We start from the raw sequence: 22,600 nt of genomic DNA on the forward strand, positions 1-22,600 counted from the left end.
ACATGGAAAAACAAAAGATCACATTCCATTAGGTGTAGTTTAGATATGATGTCTGAAGAAAAAAGTATATAAGCACACCGTGACACTTGTATGGTGTTTTATTGGACTCACAGGTAGAAATGATGAATTGTTGAACATTCAGGACAAGAAGAAAAATTAAGTCTGCACTGTGACTGAACTTCCCTTAAGAACTCTCCAGGTAAATGTATAATCTTTTTCTCTGCAAGCAGATCTCATCAAACAACTAATCTTAGAGTGAAAACAATTCAAAGTGACTCTTATTTCCTTGGTCATAAGTTAAAGATGTTTACTTTTCACAATGCAGGCACAAAGAAGGAAGATTTGGCCAAGCCTCAAAAATCACCTTTGCTTTCCTGAACCTAAAGGCTTAGATTGAGAAGAGAGGGCTTGAAAAATTAAAGAGTAAATAGAGATTACTGCTGCATCACTTGGTCAAGTTCTTAATACTCTCCATCTAATGAACAATGCAACCAACCACACCTGCAAGGCTTTGGCAGTGGAGAGGGGTTTGGCTCTGCAGTCAAGTGCAGAATGTGGTTTAAAAGTAAGACTCGGAAATTTGGGGACTTTCATGAGAAACTTAATGTAATTTATTTTTATTTTGCATAGTTTCTTAGTGAGTTTTAGAACCATTTGGTCAATGCTGTGGGCAAAAGATGTGTACAGATGGTTCCACATTGAGATTAAGTATGAGATGGGAACCCATGAATGCCAGATGATAGAAGATTTGCTACCCTCACTGATTCAGCTAGCAGCTTTGGGGATAGGAAAGTTCGAGGAGGGAATATGTGTGGAGTTGGTTTCAATCTGAAGAAGGATATTGAAGAATTATGGCCAGGACAAAGTCTTATTCCAGGTGAAATTATACCTACACCCATTATACCTGGGAGAGGAAAATAATTTGAGTGAAATGTAAACCAAAATTTAAAGCACAATCTGTTACACTTTATGTAGAGGCAAGCAGAAAGAAATTATTTCTCTAAGAAATGAAGTTTTGACAAAAATATGTATAAAATGGGATTTATAATGTCAAACAATAATGGCTATTGTTGTCTGATTTCATAAATCCCATTTTATATATGTATTGAGTGCTTGCTACATGCCAAATGCTAAACATTCCACTAATAATTTTAGATGCACCAATTCAGTTAATCCTTCCACCCGCCTTTGAGGTCGTCATAATTTTGGCCAGTTTAGAGATGAGAAAACTGAGGCTCAGAGAAACTTGTTAACTGGACTGATATCACACCTCATTTGTTATAGCAGAGTCAGACATTAAATTCAAGTGGAATGAGGCCAGGTCTTTAACTATGATATTGTATTCCTACTCCAAAGCCTGCTCCTCTTGTTTTACCAAAAAATATTTCTGCTTTTACTTTACTTGGTTTACTGTAAGTTTAAAATATGAAAGATTCTAAGTGATTACCCCAAAAAGGGAAACAGTCATAAATCATCATTGAGAATATACTCCTAATTGGGTGAAGCAGGCTCAGAAAAGATTTTGATAGGTCAGCCAATGGGTTAAGAGTCTGGACGGTGGAATTCCGACTTTTACATATAATTTTTGAGCAGTATTACTTTACTTTGCTGATCCACTGTTTTCCCGTTTTGAAATGTGAGTGATAGGGTTATAAATGCCTTGGGATCTTGGTGCAGGTAATTATATTTATATATGTAAAGCAAAGCTGTTACTTCAGTGTTTGTGAGCAGTGATTATAAGGGCCCAACAAATGAAAGTCATGAATGAACTCTAGATATGTTGGTTGCCAGAGCTCTGCAAAATAGCTACGGGCTTGAGAAAATTATTTAAGGGCAGTGCCTTCAAACAGTGATAAAAAACTGGAAATTTCCTGAGCAACTGGAAATTTCCTGAGCAGAAAAATGTTGGAATATGCTTTTTAAAACACAAAGAAGCAGACAGCCTGCTTCTGGAAAGTTGGTCATGTGGTACAGAAGGTGTCTAGCACATTAAGAGTGCTGTCATTGCCTTTGCACAGGTGCAGACACATAGAGAAGAGCCTACCTAGAACAAAAAGGAAAGATGGCAATGATAAGGTCTGCCCTGATATGAGATGTCTGATTGAGTTCCTTAGAAGCAGAGACTGAGACAGGGTTTTTGGTGCACATAATTTTTGGAGGGAAGGCTCTTTAGAGAAAATAAGGGAAGCAAACAGGAAAGTAGAAAGAGTCTAGGAAGGATGTGGCTTCAGGTAAAGTCTACTCTTTCGCTGATGGGGAGTATCTTGCTCCCAGCTTCTTGCTGTACTGGGTCTCATTCACACTCACTGTTAGCTACATTGAGTTCTCAGCTCTCCAGGCCATTGCCCATACTGTTCTCTCTCTCTGGGATGCCCCTATCTACTTCTTCACTTGGCTACCACTCACTTTTCTTGGGTGACTTGGGTGTTCTGTCTTTTGGAAAGCCTTTTATCAATCCCTACCCCAAACCAGAGAAGGAAGACTTAACCACCTGGACTTCCCTGACTTCTCACTTATAGCCTTGTCTTATAATTGCCTCCTTACCTGCCTGTCTCCTTAACTCTAATTAAAAATCTTTCAGTATATATTTCAATAACACTTCTGTTCCAAGATTATAATACATTGTAGGCCTCGAATAAATGTTTGAATGAAGGACTGTATCATCACAATTGTAGTCATAGAGCAACCTGCATAAATCGAACACTTTTCTTAGGGTGTGTTGTGGACAAGTTATATTAAATGATTTCATTCTTATTAATTAGTTTTCTGTTATGTGGGGCTTAACAATTGGAGAAAGTCTCTTCTTAGCTGAAAGCATCCTTATATTAAAGTCTCTTGTGGGAATACATAGTGCTTGAAGAGAACAAGTGCAAGTGTATGGCTACTTATTTTCATCCTAACTTTACTTATGTAGTTATAGAAGGAAAAATAATTCATTAGAAATATTAAGGGTAGTGGAATTACAATCTGCCTTAGAATTTATGAGCTGCTTGCCACTTATTTAGTAAGTAATCCTGACAATATATCACTATTTTAATAAAAATTTCATATTTTCACTCTTCAAAGAGAGCTGTGGTTTTTCTTGAAATATTTTTGATGACTTAGTTGACTCAACTTGTTTCATGGTATGAATGAGGTCAACGATACAGTAGACAAATTAGCTTGATGCAGAATGATTTTCCCCTTAGACTTATTTACTGTTTTTATAAACTAGCAGACACAAATCATCAAATATCAGAAGAACAACAATATAGAGTGTAGTCAGGAGGGGAAGGGAGGAAATTCTGAGGGGAGTACTGCAATGTAGTTATCGATGCAATTATTTATAAGTCACATTGTTCCAAAAAAAGTACTGATGGTAGAATCAGTGGGGTAACCATAAAATAAAACAAAATAAATATAAGTAAGAAAAATGATCAAAGAGAAAAAGTGAAGAGCAAGATGAAGCTAAGAATGAGATTCTTATGTAAGAAGCATTGATAAAGTCCAATGGCACACGTTGTTCTCTTTTGCTTATATCAAGTATGAATTTGTTTTGAGCAAAGAATTGTCAGAGGAAAAAGGATAAAACTGCTTCATTTTCCTTCATCTTTATGTCTCCCAAAAGCTTATCAAAGAAGAGCCAGCCAGTGTGTTCAACTCTTCCCAAGCCTCATTCTATAAACCCTTCAATGCTAAACGGAGAGGTCGGCTCAGTAAAACAACAGCACAACTTGTTGAATTGCAGTTGTCAGAGTCACTTTGGGAGGACAACATGGCAGCCAAGTCCTTTAGTGAAAAAGGAATGCAAGGTTTTAATGACAGTGTTTTTTACTACCTGAATTCCACACACTTTGACGTCCACCTGAACTCCACTTTTAGACTCTGCCTGGCTACCATTCTTGGAATCACTATGGCTGTTTGCAGAAGGTCCAACACTTGTTTATCTCCTCAAAACCTCTCCTTTCTCCATGTTTACCTTTGCTAATGTGTGGTAAATGTGGCATAACAAATGTACACACTGCCTGTAAAATCTCTTTCCTTCTTGCCCTGCAAATTTGTGCTTAAGAGGATTTAGACTTATCACCTCCTTACTGGAACCACACATATCATTGGCTGTCATTTCTTTTCTTGCTTTCAACAACTATCTGAAAAATATCAATCTCCCAGAATCCAAAATTTGTAGTTAATATAGTCCAGTCCTTAACAACCTTACCGGAAGTGAAGGGATGCACTAAATTGCTCAAATTAATCATGGTGCCCACACCTGGGGAAAAGTGTAGTTGAAACACTTGAGCCATAAAACCAGATGGTACACTATGTTGATAGAAGCTGTTTGCCTAGAAACTGAAGCAGATTTGTAAACACTAAATCAATATTTGAGAGTTAGGTGCCAGCTGTTTTTCAGGATGCCATTAAGTGACTGGAGCTCATCAGCAGGTCTCAAATAAGAGGCATCTTTCAGCCTGGCCACTGCACCTACATTCCTCTGTTTCACGGCAGCCAGGTGAACATTTCAGCCATTTCCATAGGACTCGACAAACCTAACACAGATTGTCACCCCACTGCCATGAGTTTTTTCTTAAGCGTTTTATTCATTTAGTGCTGGCAATAACTAACTAATGGACTGACTGTTTATTTGCTTGGCATCCCAGCCTAAATGCTCATTGACCAGTGATTCACTTGACTTGCATGTGGTTTTGGTTTAATTTGCCATTTTACTGTTGCCAGGGACCCTGGTGGTTTACACTTACCATGCACCAATAAACTTTTTTATAATTGGAGAGATCTGTTTTCTCCTTGATGCCACATGGCAGAGGGACCTTAAAAGCAAATTAATAATAACAGCGGTTAAATGAGCATTTTATCAAATCATTTGTTTGGGAATAGCTGAAATCAATATGTTAGATTTAGTTCCAACAAGCAATAAAAAGGTTGTTTCTATGATGCCTAACCTGTGAAGCCAAACATTTCAGCAAAAGCTGATGTGGTTTTCAAGTTTTTATGTTTACTTCCATTAAACTTGAATGCAGTTCCACCCAGATCTCATTGTATATATTTCCTGTCCTATTAAATGAAAACTCTATGGATGAAACAGGAAGTTAATGTTTATAGGAGAGTCTTGTTTGAAGTAGGGAGACAGACTTAGTAACTTTATATCTTTTTAGCACGTTATATTCTGTAGAAATAAAATTTGAAGTCAGAATTACTATGGGTTTTAATTTTTGCCAATTAAAAACATTGTTCATTATATCAGCAAGTCACTTAACTCCTCAGAGTGCATCTCTTCATCGAAAATAGGGAAAAACTCCTGTGAATTTTATGAAGATTGATTAAAATAACATATGCAGAAACACAGTAAACTGTGGTGACTTAGGCATAAATTATTATTACTACTACACATTCTATAACTGAAATGTTTTAAATATGTAGTTTTTAAAAAAATGCTAAGATCCTAACTTCAATAATATATACTAGATTTATGTTTGAAAAGCTTACTGTATTTAGGATGTCAGTTCATCCTAAAATAATTTAAAAATAAAGGGAAGTACATATATTAATTTTGGGTGTCCTCAGATTTAGCAACGTTTTGACTAAAATGCCAGTTCTTTGGTGGATGGTTTGAGGACAAGGCTGGGTGATGGTGATAATGTAGTTGTAAATTTATATGATGGTCTAAATTAGTAATACTGTTCCATATAAATTTGATAATTAAGGCATTTTATGATAATATAAAAATATACTATAAACCTAAAATATTTAAAATAGTTTAGAACTGGCATTCAAATTAGCAGATACATCAGAAGAAAATAGAATAGCCTTGAACTAACACATATGACCATGAAGTATGTGGTTAATCGGAGTGGAAAAAATCAGTTATTTAATAAATGGTGCTGAAACAACCAGCTATATATTAAAAAAATGACAACAACAGGCTTGTAGATTCCCACCTCATACCATATGAGTTCTAGGCAGATTAAGGAAATATATATAAAGTGGATACAAGAAACAAAATTGGAAGAAAATACAGGTTATTAGCTAATGGTGGTAAAGAAAACTACTTTCTAAGCATAAATTAAAACAAAAAGATTTGTTGACCATATAGAAATAAAGATTAATATCATAAAAAATTTCAACCAAATTTATGTGGAAATAAAGAACTTTACAATATTTACAATTAAGTCAAGTTTGAACAGCCTTAATTTATAAAGAACTCCTATATGCCAGTAATAAAAAAGATAGTATTCCAAAAGAAACTGAGCCTAGGAGAAAAGCAAATAATTCACAGAAGATAAATACAGGAAACTTGCAAATTCATCCAACAATTAAAATATACATTTAAAAGAGCCATTATTTTAAAAAAGCAACATTATAACATATTCCACCTCCAAAGTTACCATATAATTTACAATTTAATTTTTAAAAAAATTAAATTAAACAAATTGAAACATAGCTAACCAAACAATTAAATAGAAATGTTTGATTAAAAAAGACTTGAAACAATATGATTTTCTCAGCGTGCCTTTTTGTAGTTGTCCAATTCTTGTGCATTAATTTTCTGGAGTAATCAAGTAGTATTTCAGGAAGAAAGGTAGAATAAAGGAGGTATCTGAAATTAAATGTGAATAAAGTAAGCACCTTTCCAAATGGATATATAATAGCTTGCTGTTTAGAAAAATATACCTTTTAAGCCAGTTACATTCTCAGTAACTCTTTTAGAAAATTAGAGGAAAAAAACATAGAGTCTACCTAGTTATCTGTTCTCCTTTGGTTTTTCAGAAAACCAAGTTATTTTGTTGTTGTTTCTTTTTCCTACATAGACAATAATCAATTATCCACATAGATAATAATCAATTATTCGTCATAGCTCAACTGATTAGAAATGTGATTTTCAAATACTTTGATCTCAAGATCCCTTTATATACTTAAAAAATGTTGAAGACCCAAAGGAGCTTTTGGTTGTTTGGGTTACATTGATTGACACATACTGAATTAGAAATTAAAGCTCAGAAGAATTATTTATTAATTCACTAAAGTGACAAAAATAATTACATGTTAACATAACCTAATTTTTATGAAGCATAACTACATTTTCAAAAAAATAAAAATGATGTTTAAAAGTTGTTTAAAAATCTCTGTAATGTCTAACTTAATGGAAGAGTGCTGCGTATTTGTATGTGTTTCAATTTGTTGGAAAAACTTCACTGTATTCTTGTGAAAGAATAAGAGTAAAAAATAAAATAATATCTTAACAGTGTTATGAACGTAATTTTGATATCATAGACCTGACTAAAGGATATCAAGGACCAGATAATGCTTTGAGACTATTGGCTTAGAATTTGTTTAGTAACAGATGTAACTATGCTCAAGGAAAGAAAGAAACTGCATGTTTGCCAACTAAATATTATGATTCACTTGGAGAAATGTAGTCCACTGTGATACAGTGATTCTAAAAGGAAGATGAATTGAGATTCATATAAGTTAGAGAGTGGGAAGGAAATAACTGACATTACTTGAATATTTCTTCCAGGATCAATGTTACAAATAATTTGAATAGTTTCTGCATCTCCCTTTATTTCCAAGATTCCAGAAGGGATCATCCAGTGACTAAAGTTAACTCACTTGCTGTGCCTTGACTTTCTATAAGTTTTGGTCCCTTTGCTCTCCATAGTCAGAGGCAGTACCTTTCCTAAAATTAAAAAGGGAGTTTGGATATCAGAAGAGCAGAACTAAGAGAAATGGGCACTACTATTCCTGTTGGGGATTTCCCGCTTATATTCTCTATTGTTCTAGACTAAAGGTAGCAAGGTACTGTTTCCTAATTGTAGTCTGTGTGTTGACCTTGAATCTAATTCACACATAGAGATGATCCTCAGCTACTAAGGTTGTTGACAACAGTAGGGCAGGAGCCCCTTTACAGAATAAAGACAAAAACTTAATATTTGGGCAATGAACAAATCCTTTGACATTATTCATGTAACACTTTATAAATGGCTACCTTGCAAATCCTTTGGTAATGTGCTGAATCTGAAGATATCATTAAACACCATTATGGGAAAATTCAAGTTAATTGTTGTGAGCCTGACCTCCAAGTCAACCTCCATAGGAAGGAACCACTTTCCATTCTAAACATTTGTCAAATGTTTTGTGCTCTATTATCAGCCATCTTCTAATGTAAGTGTCATTTGATAGAAAGAAACCTGAAGTAAAAGGTTCTTTGCTTGTATATCACTGTTCATATTTGAAAGTGTAGAAACTTTCAACATATTTTTTGAGTGGCATATTTGTTGGAATGTGCTAATCCTCTACTTTGCAAACTCTTTTTTAATGGTAAATCTCTGACAGGAAGGCATGCTGAATCGAAAAGAAGGTCACAGCCCCTTTCACTTGCACCAGAGAGGTCGTTCTAACACCAGCAATTTTGAAGAGAATCATAGAAGTAATTAAGATGCCAATAATTATAGAAGACTCTTGTGGAATAAATTGCCCCTGCCCCCTATTTATTTTGGTCAAGCAACATCTTCCAGGATTTTATTTTTATCTGTGCCTGGTACTGCAAGTTAATCTTTTATTCTGTGCTAAAATAAAGTCAGGGCAGAAAAATGATATACTGAAAAAAGAACAATGACTAGTATCTGTAATATGTATTGAATTTTAAAATGTAGATCCATAAATAAACAGCTAAGAAATATCACTTAGTTTGTCATATGACCTCTATAGTCTTGGGGACCTGTTTCAGGTTACCCCTCAATGGACATTGGACAATGGTAATCATTAATATACTTATCTACTTGTGAAAGCTACAATTTCAAATCCCTGCTTTTATCCCTCTTGGATTTCTTGGGAGTTCTTAGAAGTCAGAATTTCAGTATTTTAATTATTTTACAAAGAAGTTATTTAAAATAAATATATAGACTAGTAATTCTAGGCCAGGTGGGGTGGCTCGCGCCTGTAATCCCAGCACTTTGTGAGGCCAAGGCAGGCGAGTCACAAGGTCAGGAGTTCAAGACCAGCCTGGACAACATGGTGAAACCCCGCCTCTATTAAAAATACAAAAAATTAGCCGAGTGTGGTGGTATGTACCTGTAATCCCAGCTACTCAGGAGGCTGAGGCAGGAGAATTGCTTGAACCTGGGAGGTGGAGGTTGCAGTGAGCTGAGATGGCGCCACTACACTCTAGCCGGGGTGACAGTGTGAGACTCTATCTCAAAAAAATAAAATAGAATAGTTACTCTGGACTGCAAGTAGGATTAGAGGGGAATGCTAAACAGGATAAATATAGAAATGAGGCGGGGGTCATTTGGGAAGGATAGTTATATATAATTTGGAACAGCATATGTAATAATATAATCTTATTATAATTATATATTAATTTTACATATGATTATAATATAATTATATATTAATTCAAACTTGTTTTATATGTGAAAGTTTTTCAGTTAGGCTTTAAGGCAAACATAAGTCAATTTTATTTTATTTTATTTTTCCAAAGTGGGCATGGGTTAAACATGGTTAAGAAATTTTAATTTACAGAATTATAATTTAGTTTGTCCAAAATGATGTCCTGGTCTTTAGAAGGCTTTGTAGTAGGGACTTATTGTAATTAAGGTTCTTTCAGGCTCCAAAATTCTAGGGTGTTTAGCCAAATGTTAATAGTCATTGGAGCTGGGTGATGAGTACATGAAAGTTCATACAATTCACTATTTGTTTTGAATTATTTGCAATTTTTATAAGAAAAAGTTAGACAAATTTATGGTTATAAATGGCCTACTAGCTTAAAACTGTCAATGGTGAAAAAAACTATGTCAGATGTATAAAATATTTTGGGGAGAGAAGGTAAATTCACATATATGTTGCTTCTTTTTAAAAATTTTTAAAGAGTAATAGCAAAACATTCTGTCACCAATTTTATGATTAAGGATGAGAGTTATACACTGTCAATACCGACAATAGGATGGGCAAAACTTAATGGGGGCACATAGAGATACAGGAATAGTGGGTGTGAATATTAGCCCTGGAACAGGAAAGGGTATGTTTGAAGAGAGGGAGAGAAAGCAAAAGAAAATGGAAGCACTCAAGCATAGAACAGACCAGAGAGAAAATAAAGAATGCGAGTTAACTTCATAGGAGGTGAAATCCTCCAACTCTAAGTAGATTTTAACTACCAAGTACACACACAAAAATCAACTGTTTTGAGACCTAGCACTGCTTATCCTCCGAGTGATCAAAGTTTCCTCGTGCTAAATCCATGTCCTTGATCACTGGAAATCCTTTCTTCTCTGTAACTATTTACTTCTTCCATCTTCAATATCATTTTCTGGAGACAATGGGCAATTTCTGGATTATGAGAAAGCTAAAGTTGAATAACTTATTGAAATGTGAATGGCCTTGCTTACAAATACATTTATTTATTTTTATGAGGGGGTAGGAAATCCTCAATTAGGATAAGCAAGTTACAGAGATGTAAACATTTGAGAAAATTTTTCTTTAGATTGCATGAAGTTAAACATGCAACTCTGTGTTTGGGGTAGGTTTTTGGTGGCTCATTGGATGAATTGAGGCTCTCATAGATGATGGGATGAAAAATAGACTTCTGTAGAACTGAAAGGCTGGTCAATGATTTGTTTTTGAGTTTTCAATGGAATTTTTTTAACAAAAATTTATTGTTTTGCAAATTTATTTACATAATTTAAAAAGTCTCTTTTGTGAGTAATTACTACCAATTTTTGACTTAGTGGGTTATAAAGTAATTGTGTAACATGTTCTATTGATAAGCTTGTTTTTAGCAAGAAACATATTTGATCACATGTCCTGTTTAGAGTTTCTCATGCTCTGGTAGTATGAACTTAGTTAAAAGTTTTGAGTTGTAATAATGATGCTCTTTTTGTAGCAGAAATAATTTCTGCCTGTATTTTCAATGATCTTTCCCCTTACCATTCTTGTGTTTTGCTACCTTTCTTTCCTGACTCAATAGTTAATATACATTATTTAATACAGATCTGCCCAGATCGAGACCATCCTGGCTAACACGGTGAAACCCCGTCTCTACTAAAAAATACAAAAAAAAAAAACTAGCCGGGCGAGGTGGCGGGTGCCTGTAGTCCCAGCTACTCGGGAGGCTGAGGCAGGAGAATGGCGTGAATCCGGGAGGCGGAGCTTGCAGTGAGCCGAGATCTGGCCATTGCACTCCAGCCTGGGTGACACAGCAAGACTCCGTCTCAAAAAAAAAAAAAAAAAAAAAAGAAAATTCTGCTCCTATTTTCCATTTTTTTTTAAAGAATACTATTCTTAATCTTTATTAAGTTGAACTATTCTCTCTGAGGAAGGCAAGACTAAACAAGATAGCAAAAGGATTCTGTATGAATATCATTTGTGATAAAAGATGAAGAATGCCTGGTGTAGCAATGCCTCAGGACAGGTTACTCTTTCTTCCTTCCCTTAGTCTCTTGTTCCTTCCCTTTCTCTGCCCCTCCCTTCCTTTCTCCCCTCCTCATTCTCTTTCTTCTTTTTCTTATTTCTTTCCTTTCTCTCTCTGTATTCCCCCCTTTCTCCTTCATTCTGGTCTCTCTTCCAGTTCTGTTTTTCTACTGCTGCATAGCAAGCTTCCCCAGACTTACTGGTATAAAACAATGATAATTTTAATATGCTTATGGATTCTGTAGGTCAGAAACGCAGGAGGGCTATAATAGGGATGGCTTGTGCTTTAGGGGATCATCTGGAAAGATTCAAATGACTGGAAGTGTTAAGGGAAAATAAAATCTTGGGGCCACAAACACCACGACAAAGGAAAAAGAGTTAAGCTTGGGAATTGAATTACTCAAACCTCCTCCCATTTTGTTACTAAATAGATAGCTGCAAAGATAGAAGGCTACATACCTCCCCAGGCCTGGGGCGGGGGGGTGATGTCCTTCACAATTTGTTCACAAGGAAATTTCTTGTGGACCCCAAGATCTTTACTCTAAAACAGAATTCTGTTGAATTTCACCATGACAATGTAAATAAATCAACAGCTTGTTTCACAGGTACTGGCCAAAGTCATCCCTCTGCTCATCTGAGCCAAATGCATATTTGACTCCTTCCTCTATTCTGTGGATACTTTCAGTAAAAATGCAGATTCACTGAGTGAGATGAATTCACAGTCAACTATTCCTCTATCCCCTCTTTTTCACATGTAAAATATGAATTCAGTGAAGCTGATCAAAGCTTTTATCTACCCTCTTCCACCCCATTTTCCCCTTTCCCTTATTGCCCACTCTTTTCTCTCTAAATATGGAAGACCCCAAACACTCTTTGGAAAAAGTACAGACCACGGATCTTACTGTGGCTTGTGTCTCTTTTTCCTGGGAATGTCCTCAACCTTAGCAAAATAAACCTGTAAGTTGATTGAGACATGCCTCTGTCGTTTTTCTTTGGTTTTGTAGCAGCTAGAATGATCTGAAGATTTTGTCACTCACTCTGAGTATGATACAGAACTTGGCCATAGGTGGACATGAACACCTACAATGTGACTTCTCCATGTGGGTTGGGTTCACTCCTGACATTGAGACCTCAGAATGGTCAGACCTCTTAAATGATGGCTCAGAATTGCAAGATTGGACATTCCTTCAGTCATGATAGAAGCTCCTTATTTTATTACCTTGCTACAGGAGTCACAGAACATCAGATCTGCTGTAATGTATTGGATGAGGCAGCCATGCCCATCCAGCTTCATGGAGAGGGGATAAAGGCTCCACTTCTCCATGAGAGGAATATCAGAGAAATCACACCCATGTTTTATAACTGCTACACTTCCTTTCTTTAAAGGGATCTTGAAACTTCCCATTTTTGTCTACCTGTGCATATAACTGGCCTTCAAATACTTTCAGTGAGATCTGTGTTGTATACCTGCAATGGAGAACGTTACCTCGTTTATCTCTGTGAAGTGAAATGTCTCATCCAAGTGAAAGGTTAGTAAACCTATTGATCTCAGAAGTACAGTAAGGTTTTATTTTGTTTCTTTTAAGCATTCTGGAACAATAAGAGTGAAATGGGGCAGCACTACAGAAGGGTGGCATTAATAAACGCTGCTGTGAACCTATCATATCTGTATCCTGGCTTCTCTGAAATAGTTTTGTTAATGGATCTCATGTCCCAAATCTGGGTTGGGAGGTGCACTGCCTTCAAGGAAGCTCATGCATGACAATGGTGCTCATGCAGTTGAGCCACTGTTCCTTTCTCTTCAATACTTATCAAGGAATAAATGGTAAGTTCATGAATTATATTTCATAATGAAAAAAATCCAGTATATGAACTGAATCAAAGACAGGATTATTAAAGAACTTAGTTTATCTTCCTTTTTTCAACTGGGAATGACATGACTGGTGTATTTCAGAGGATAGCCACATGTGCTGTATCACTGAATAGAGACATAACAGCAAAAGTCCCAACATCATTTAGATACCGTAGATTTCTCAGTTCAGTGATTTTGATGTTGATAGAGACAGACTTCCCTTAAAACTGAAATTATCTACATGCCTTTTGATCAGGCTTGGTTGAGACAAATATTATTTTACATGAAACTATCAAGACTCAATTTATTGATTTTTATGGACTAATCTCACACATGTGGACTTTCAGAAGATTTAATATGGATCCTGTTAATGAACTACAACTGCTTATTGGTACTGTGTCTGCCTTATGGATTATTGGGGATGTTTACATCCACAAGGGGAAGGTTTGTTTTCTGTAACATTTCAAACAACTCTACTAGGTACTTGGGTGACATGTCTGTCACTTCAAATGTATTAGTGTTGAAATTGTAGCACTTCACAATTGAAGTGTATTACACACTCGAAATACAGCAAACTACTGCATTTGAATTGAATCATACAATCATAGATATTAGAGCCAGAAAAGACCTATTAGGTTATCATGTCCATCCATTGCCATTTGGCATTGTTATTTACAATACATTGTTGCATCTTGAAGTAAATGCCTCAAACCATAGGACTTCTACTACTGTGCCAAGATTATTTTCTTTTTATTGTATTGTCTAAATGACTTGCTTATTGAAACAATTTTTTCTGATATTTATTTTTTGCTCAATTTCACTCCAATGTTGTAATACCCCAATTCTCATCCCTTAATCTTTTTTTCTCTTTTATCACTTCTTGTAGTAGCACTGTTTGGAAGACTGAGCCATTTAAAGGTCATATTTTAAACTTCAAAAGTGTGATTTCCCTTCTGCCCAAATTATGTAATAATTTTTTAGGTTGGCTTCCCCTACAAGTAGACATGAGACAGTGATAAGGATTTTTTCGAAGATGATCCCAGGATATGCTGGCACGTGACTAAGAAAGAGAGATATAGAAGAAAAGAAATACAATACAGAGTGAGTGATCAAATCAGTTGCTATTGTAGGCAAATATATCTTAATCCTACTGTAAATGTTGATGATTCACATAGAACGTGCGTCTCAGAATCATTCCTCTAAGGGACAAGGAAGCCAGGGTTCTTACTCACCAACTCTTGTCAGCCATTGTTTGCAGGCTGTTCCCAGAAGGTCAGCAGCCTGTCCTCCACATGGCAGAATGCGTTGTGACTCACAGAGAATGTCCTCAGACCACTGAGGTCTGAGCTTTTATGCAGTACAATGGTAAGGCCTGGGAAGATCTGGGCAGAACAGAGTCTACTAATGATTGTATCTAATTATCAGTTGAACTCTGTATACTTTTATTTTGTTGTATAATGTTTGTAATTTATTTCCAAGTACCTGTTTTCTCTGGATCAAAGGTATTTTATTAAATAATACTAAAAGTACATGAAAGTTTTTTCTTTCTAGTGAAAGGCAATGTTTAATTCAGGAAGACATGTGAGTATAATTCCAGCTATGCTTGTTCACAAGTACAGAAACGCTCTATAGACGTTTGTCTTTAAAACTATAGTCACTGAAAGGATATAGAAATACATTTTTAGGCCGGGCGCGGTGGCTCAAGCCTGTAATCCCAGCACTTTGGGAGGCCGAGACGGGCAGATCACGAAGTCAGGAGATCGAGACCATCCTGGCTAACCCAGTGAAACCCCGTCTCTACTAAAAATATACAAAAAACTAGCTGGGCGAGGTGGCGGGTGCCTGTAGTCCCAGCTACTCGGGAGGCTGAGGCAGGAGAATGGCATAAACCTGGGAGGCGGAGCTTGCAGTGAGCTGAGATCCGGCCACTGCACTCCAGCCTGGGTGACAGAGCGAGACTCCGTCTCAAAAAAAAAAAAAAAAAAATACAGTTTTAAACAGTAAAATGTAACTTTTGTAGAAAAAGCATGTTAACATGAACATATATGTTTAGTTGTCAATACTATGACTGAGTACATTTAACTAGTACACTAACCATCATGACTATGGCCTGGATATAGTATCAAGAGGTCTTGGCCAGGCACGGTGGCTCACACCTGTAATCCCAGCATTTTGGGAGTCCAAGGTGGGCAGATCATGAGGTCAGGAGATCGAGACCATCCGGGCTAACACAGTGAAACTCAGTCTCTACTAAAGATACAAAAAATTAGCCTGGCGTGGTGGTGGCTGCCTGTAGTCCCAGCTACTTGGGAGGCTGAGGCAGGAGAATGGCCTGAACATGGGAGGTGGAGCTTGCAGTAAGCCGAGATTGCGCCACTGCACTCCAGCCTGGGACACACAGCAAGACTCCATCTAAAAAAAAAAAAAAAAAAAAAGAGGTCTTGAGAACATATGTCTGAGGTGGTTGGGTTACAGCCTGGTTTTACACATTTTAGGAAGATGGAAATTACAAGCGAAGACATAAATCAATACATGTAAGGTATACATTGGTTCAGAAAGGTGGGACGTCTCAAAGGAGAGGTGGGGGGGCTTATAGGTCATAGGTGGATTCAAAGATTTTCTGATTGGCAATTGGTTGAAAGAGTTAAACTTTGCCTAAAGAGTTGAAGTTAGTAGAAGGAAATGCTTGAGTTAAGGAAGGTAAATGGTGGAAGTCAAGGTTCTTGTTATGTAGATGAAGCTTCTAAGTTACAGGCTTCAGAGGAAATAGATAATGAATGTCCCTTCTGGGGCCTTAAAAGATGTCAGGCTCTTAGTTAAATCTCTTCTGGATCCTTATAAATACCTAGAAAGGGAAAGAGATTCTCTTCAGAATGCAAATTTCCCCCACACAAGATGGTTTTGCAGGGCCATTTCAAAATTTGTTTAAGAAACATATTTTGGGGTAAAATCCTTTGATTTTCTTAGGACCCACTATCTGTTTTGTGATGCTAAACCAGAGTTAAGTTGGAATTTGATGTCTCATTGCTACAAAGAATCTGTGTTGTTAGTTTCATTATCTCTATTTTAATGTCAGTATTGGTCAGTTGTGCCTAAATTCCAATGGGCAGAGATATAACAGCACATGTTCAGCTTCTCTTCCTGCCATGGCCTGAACTAGTTGTTCAGGTTTCTTTGGGATCCCCTTGGCTAAGAAGTGGGGTTTGTTCAGTTGGTTGTGGGGATTAGAATTTTATTTTTAGCTTACACATATAAGGAATGATACTGAATTGTTACATTCATGCAATAACACACTTTTCACAAAATAAGGCCTAACCAACATAATTTAGTCTCTTTAAGTGTAATACTTAGAAACACAGTTTAAAGTTTACAACTGTGAAACTGCCTTTGCAAAAATTAGACCAGTAAAACAAGTATACCATAGGAGAATTATGACAGCAAAAGAGATCTGACCTAACTGATTTCATGTTGCCTTCAACTTCCAACCTGTCTTTATTCATGCCTGGGTAAAAGTCAAGTGAACTTTTGCAGAAATTTAGTTTATAGTTTAATTTTGAAGCAAAACTAGTAACAGTCCCTTCCTGAACAAACTCACTCCTTGCTTAGGGGCACAAGCTGCCTTTGTAGAACTAACAAATTAGATTGAAGATTAGAAACTATGTCTCAGGACTTATCCAAGTCATTAGATTCTTACACTCTACTGTTGTTCCTATAGATAGCATCATTACTGTAAAATCCAAGGTTGGTTTTTGAGGTATTTTTTAGACTGAATTCTAATGGACTAACTGGTGCCACCCAGACAGCTAAACTGGCTCATCTAATTTTGCAATCTCACACAGAAAATGAAGACAGCAAGAAGACAGCTTTTATCCCCTAGGATTTCATCTCTGATCTACCCAATCAGAATTCCCTTTCCCTAGTCTCATGCTCAAAAAATTATCCTTAAAAAACCCTAATCTCCAAATTTTCATAGAGAATGATTTGAGTAACAAAATTTAATCATACACTCAGCTGCCTCTGCATTTATTAAACTCTTTCTCAATTGCAATACCACTGTCTTGGTAAATTCTTTGTATCTGTGCAGTGGACAAGATAAACCAGTCAGACAATTACAACTCCTTTTTTGCTGTTGTAGTCATGAAATGTAACAAAATTGAACATGTATATGCAATTATTTGTAGATCCAGCTGTAGTGCCATATTTTCAAAATATTTGACATTTTTGGATAAAACTTTTCAGATTTTTTATTATTATAATTTATAATATATATTATATTTTATTAACTATTTATTAGGATAAAATAGTTAAAAGTTTTAAATCTTTGATAACATTTGAACATTTAAACAAATACATAAACATATGTCCAATTATATATTTGAAGATTCACTTTCATTTTTAAAAATTAATTGCATAAAGTTGAAAATTTCTGGAAAATCTGGATTGTAACATTTTTTAACCTCACCTCTTCAGTTTTACCTGCTATATAAAATTTAATAAAGTATACAAAAATTGTCTCAGAGTGACCTAATAGAGGCCTAGAAAACAATTAAAATATTATTTAAAGTAGCTAATATTGATAGTTAATGGCATATTTATTAAAGTTTATGAACTTTATTCTTGCAAGAAATTCCTAATTTTCACTCAGAGCCTTTGTGATCTTATATTGAAGATAGTTACAACTAGAGTAGACATACGATTTCCAATCTCAAATACATTATATCTCATAGTACATTATAAGCAGCAAAGAACAAAGTGCAGAGGTTCTACTACAAACAGATAACACTCACAGAGAAGTGAATATATTCGATACACCAGTGGTTCTTAGAATATCCAGAAATATCAGAAACTCAAGACATCATCCCCAGGATATCTGGTTCAGCATGCCTAAATTGCTTTCTGAAAATCTGTATTTTTTGCAAGTTTCCATATGAATCTGGTACTGTGTCCAGAGCCACAGTAAACCATTGGGATAGACAATGAAGAAGAAGGAGAAAAACAGAAACTATGGGAAGCTTTACTCATTTATAAGTGCATGGAGGAAAGAAAATCCAATGTAAATCATTAGGATGGGACAAATAATTGTAGGGAAAATCAAACTCTCCACAACAATTGATTCTTCAATCATCACTATATTTTACAAAGTAAAATAATAGCTAAAGGAATAATTCTGACTTATCACAAATTATAAGTGCATAAAAATCATGAAACAGTTACTGTGTTTCAAAAATATAGCCATTCAATATAATTTGGCTAATAAGAAATAAGTATAAAATTAGCTATCTGGGAAATATGCCTATCCAAGTCGATTCATTGTCCAAGTGTTCAGTGTGGAAGGCTGAATAATGGCCACCCCAAAGATGCCCATGTTCTATTCCCTGGAGACTGTGAATATTATCATTTATGGGTAAAAGATATTTGCAGATGTGATTACATTTAGAATCTTAAAATTGGGAGATCATCCTGGAATATCTGGGTGGACCTTAGGATAGGCATTCACTGCAATTCAAGTAAATCATCCATACCTTTATGCTAAAACACACATAGACATAGGCAAATACATAGATATGGATATGCCACCAATATGACAACTCACTACTGATTAGAGACTAAGTTTGTGTTGTTGAGTTCACTGGATTATTTTGGATTTTATAAGTCACAGTTTATTATATGCCTTCTATGTGCATTTATACTCATTTCTCTTGTAATCAAACAAACATTTTATCTGCATTAAAGAGAGTTATTTTTTAAGGATTTAAAAGTCGTTTATATTATTATTCAAAATTGGTAGAATGGTAAAAGAAGTTACTGTGGGAAAGTTGAAATTTGTAGGGAGGGGATGAAAAGTACCTTTTTATAAGAAGCAAACTAAAATGGTTTGAACCAGGAAGAAATTTATCATTTTTCAAAAAAATTAATCTGGTAATAAGACTACAGCATTTTAAAATTCAGTGTCAATACTATGTCACTAAGCGACCACATTATTTAACTCTTTCCTCTCTGCTATTCTCAGTTGGCTTTGATCTCAAGTTTGATCCTATGACTACAAGGTGATTGTCATAGATGTCACTATTTCACATGGACCTATAATAATCAGGAAAAGGCAGTTTCTCATGTCTTACTCTGTTTTGCTTTTTAATTGAGAGGAAAACCTTTCCCATGTTTCCTGGAAAACATAAATTTGTTTTTAAACTTAAAAGTATATCAGTAATTTTATATAATGCTGAATATTTGATAGATCTTTACCATGTACACTGCATAAACACGTTTTATCTGTGAGTTTACATTTGATCATAAGGCAGCAATAGTCTACTGGGAGTAACTAGCAGTGCAGGGGAGGAGAAGATGGTAGAAAAGAAGAACAAGGCAATAACCCTAGTAATACAGAGGGAACAGAAAAAAAATTTTACTGCCTTGTGAAAAGTTTTCACTGTCCTGGCCTTCAAATTGCATTCTATGCCTAAAATATTCCTTATATTTTAATTTGCTAAAATTTAAATTGGCTATTATCCAATAAAGCACTTTAGAATCCCATTTCCCACAAAAGATAATCCTATTCCAAAAGAAAAGTACAAATTAATTTCTAATAAATCTTTGCCTAAATAGTCTCTTCAGCCTTCCTTTTTGCAAATCATCTACTAAATGCATTCAAACTTTGGTTTATAATGAAAAAGAAAATTTTACAAACTTACTTATTTGGTTTGATCTTTCTGTTTGGTGTCTGGCACACAGACTACTACAATAGTTTTCTACTTGCTTTTATTATTTCCATTATTACAATACCCAATTAATGCTGCATATATATATATACTTAATTTATCTTTGTAAAAGACCATTATTTTGGGGCTGCTGCTACCCAGATGGCTCTTGACTCATAGTCTTTCTGCTGAAATCTGGTTCTTCTTCAGTCTATCTCAAGAAATGGAACTCAAGTGTGATATCTTGTCAGAAATCTGAGTTCTTTTCAAACCGCTCCATAAAACTTACCCAGTGCCCCTCCATGCCCAAGTCCCGATAACTTTATCTCCCAAGTATCTCTTCAATGGCACTTCACTTCAAATTCACTGTTCCTATGCTAATCCATCCTATGCTTCAGATTCTGTGACGCCAGCTGACTGTTCCACCTCATCTACTCTTACTCTTAATTCTGCTCTTTTCATACAGTCAGAAGAATGTTTTCAAAAGTGCACATTTAATCATATGCTCTTTTCTTTGTCACTCCTCATATTCCATGTATTAGTCTATTCTCATGCTGCTATGAAAAAATACCCGAGACAGGGTAATTTATAAAGAAAAGATATTTAATTGACTCAGAGTTCTGCATGGTTGGGGAGGTTTCAGGAAACTTACAATCATGGCAGAAGGCACCTCTTCACAGGGTGGCAGGAGAGAGAATGAGTGCAAGAAGGGGAAATGCCATATGCTTATAAAACCATCAGATGTCATATCATGAGACTCACTCATTATCACAAGAACAGCATAGGATAAACTGCCCCCATGAGTCAATTACCTCTACCTGTTCCCACCCTCAACATGTGGGAATTATTATGATTCAAGGTTATATTTGGATGGGGACACAGAGCCAAAACATATCACTCCATTTGCGTCCCCCATTACTTAAAACTCTTCAAATGTTTCTTATAATTCTTGGGATAAACACCAAATTCCTGAACTTGCCTACCAGGCACTAGCTGTAAGGCCGATATCAATTATTTCCAAACTCAACTTGATTCATTTCTCACTCTCATCCGTCTTCTTAAACCACATTGGCCTTATTTTGGGACCTTAGTCCCTAAACAGAGCAAGTCTCCTTAGTTCTTTTAGATAAATGTTGGTTATCCTTCATATATCAGGTCAAAGTGTTAATTCTTTCAGGATGCTTTTTTTAAGCCTTCCTATATAAGTCAAATTTCTGTTACGTGCTCTCACATTACTATGTACCTCTCTTCTTCATTTGTCATAGTCACAATTTTAAGTTTAAAATTTATTTATGAGATTTCTTTTTTTTTTTTTTTTGAGACGGAGTCTCACGCTGTCGCCCAGGCTGGAGTGCAGTGGCGCGATCTCGGCTCACTGCAAGCTCCGCCTCCCGGGTTCCCGCCATTCTCCTGCCTCAGCCTCCTGAGTAGCTGGGACTACAGGCGCCCGCCACCGCGCCCGGCTAATTTTTTGTATTTTTAGTAGAGACGGGGTTTCACTGTGATCTCGATCTCCTGACCTTGTGATCCGCCCGCCTCGGCCTCCCAAAGTGCTGGGATTACAGGCTTGAGCCACCGCGCCCGGCTATTTATGAGATTTCTTTATCCAGATTGTAAGTTTCATGAAGGGAGTAATTACACCTCCTTTTGTGGTCTATATTAGATACACATTTTGAAATGAATGAGGAGAATTACATCATTGTTCTAGATTGAATAAATTTTAATCATGTTTGCCAAACTTTTAGGGTCACCCACAATTTACTGCTCTTACCTTTATAATCCTAATTCTCATAATGTATAAAGTAATATTTGAGAGAGACAGGAAGCTCAGCAGAGGAGTTTTTGTTTACCCCTGAAGTTTCAAAACACAGCTCTTCCAGGCTGAGGAGAATGCATGAATATAAGCATATAAAAAGACAAGATTGGAAAACTTATAATTCTGAGATTGCTCTATGTTCTTCAGTAGTTTAGAAATAATTTTTGAAGAAAAGGAGCACAGCATCAGAGTTTGTAATGCATGACAACTAAAATAATATTATGGACCCCAAAGTTCCCTGAAAGATATTAAAATGAAAATGTTCTTTTGATCTTTGTTCTTTGATCATCCTCAATAAAACTTTATTGAGTTTTATTAGAAAATAATATGTTTCAGTTGGCAATATCAAGCATTAATATTTCTGCAACCAATTAAAATACTTATTATTTCTTGCATCCACATATGCTTAGATTTATCATATTGAGATTATCCTCATGCTAAGTTGGGGAGGGTTGAGGGTAGAGAAGATTCTTGTTATTACATGAGAGAGAGCATGCAATAGAGACAGTCTGAGGAAAGACATAAGACAAAAATAGTATTTTGTACCTCACATTATAAAACTTCAAATCATTTAAGGCATCTGGCATTGGGAAAGTAAGAGCTAGAACAAATTTCAGGGAGCATCCATATGAGAATGAAAATGTGAGTAAGAGAAAATTTTAGGCTGAGAGACATCAGTGGGTATTCTTCCTCATTTCATATGAAAGCAATGCAATGTGACTACATATGAATCAAGTGATAAATTTGTATTTTGTATTATCATAGCCCCAGGTAACTCAATTAATTGACCACACTCTTTTAACTTGGAAAAATGCTAAGTGAAATAAACCCAGAACAGAA

The sequence above is a fragment of the Macaca nemestrina genome, chromosome 6, assembly GCF_043159975.1.
Source record: "Macaca nemestrina isolate mMacNem1 chromosome 6, mMacNem.hap1, whole genome shotgun sequence".
NCBI lineage: Eukaryota > Metazoa > Chordata > Mammalia > Primates > Cercopithecidae > Macaca > Macaca nemestrina.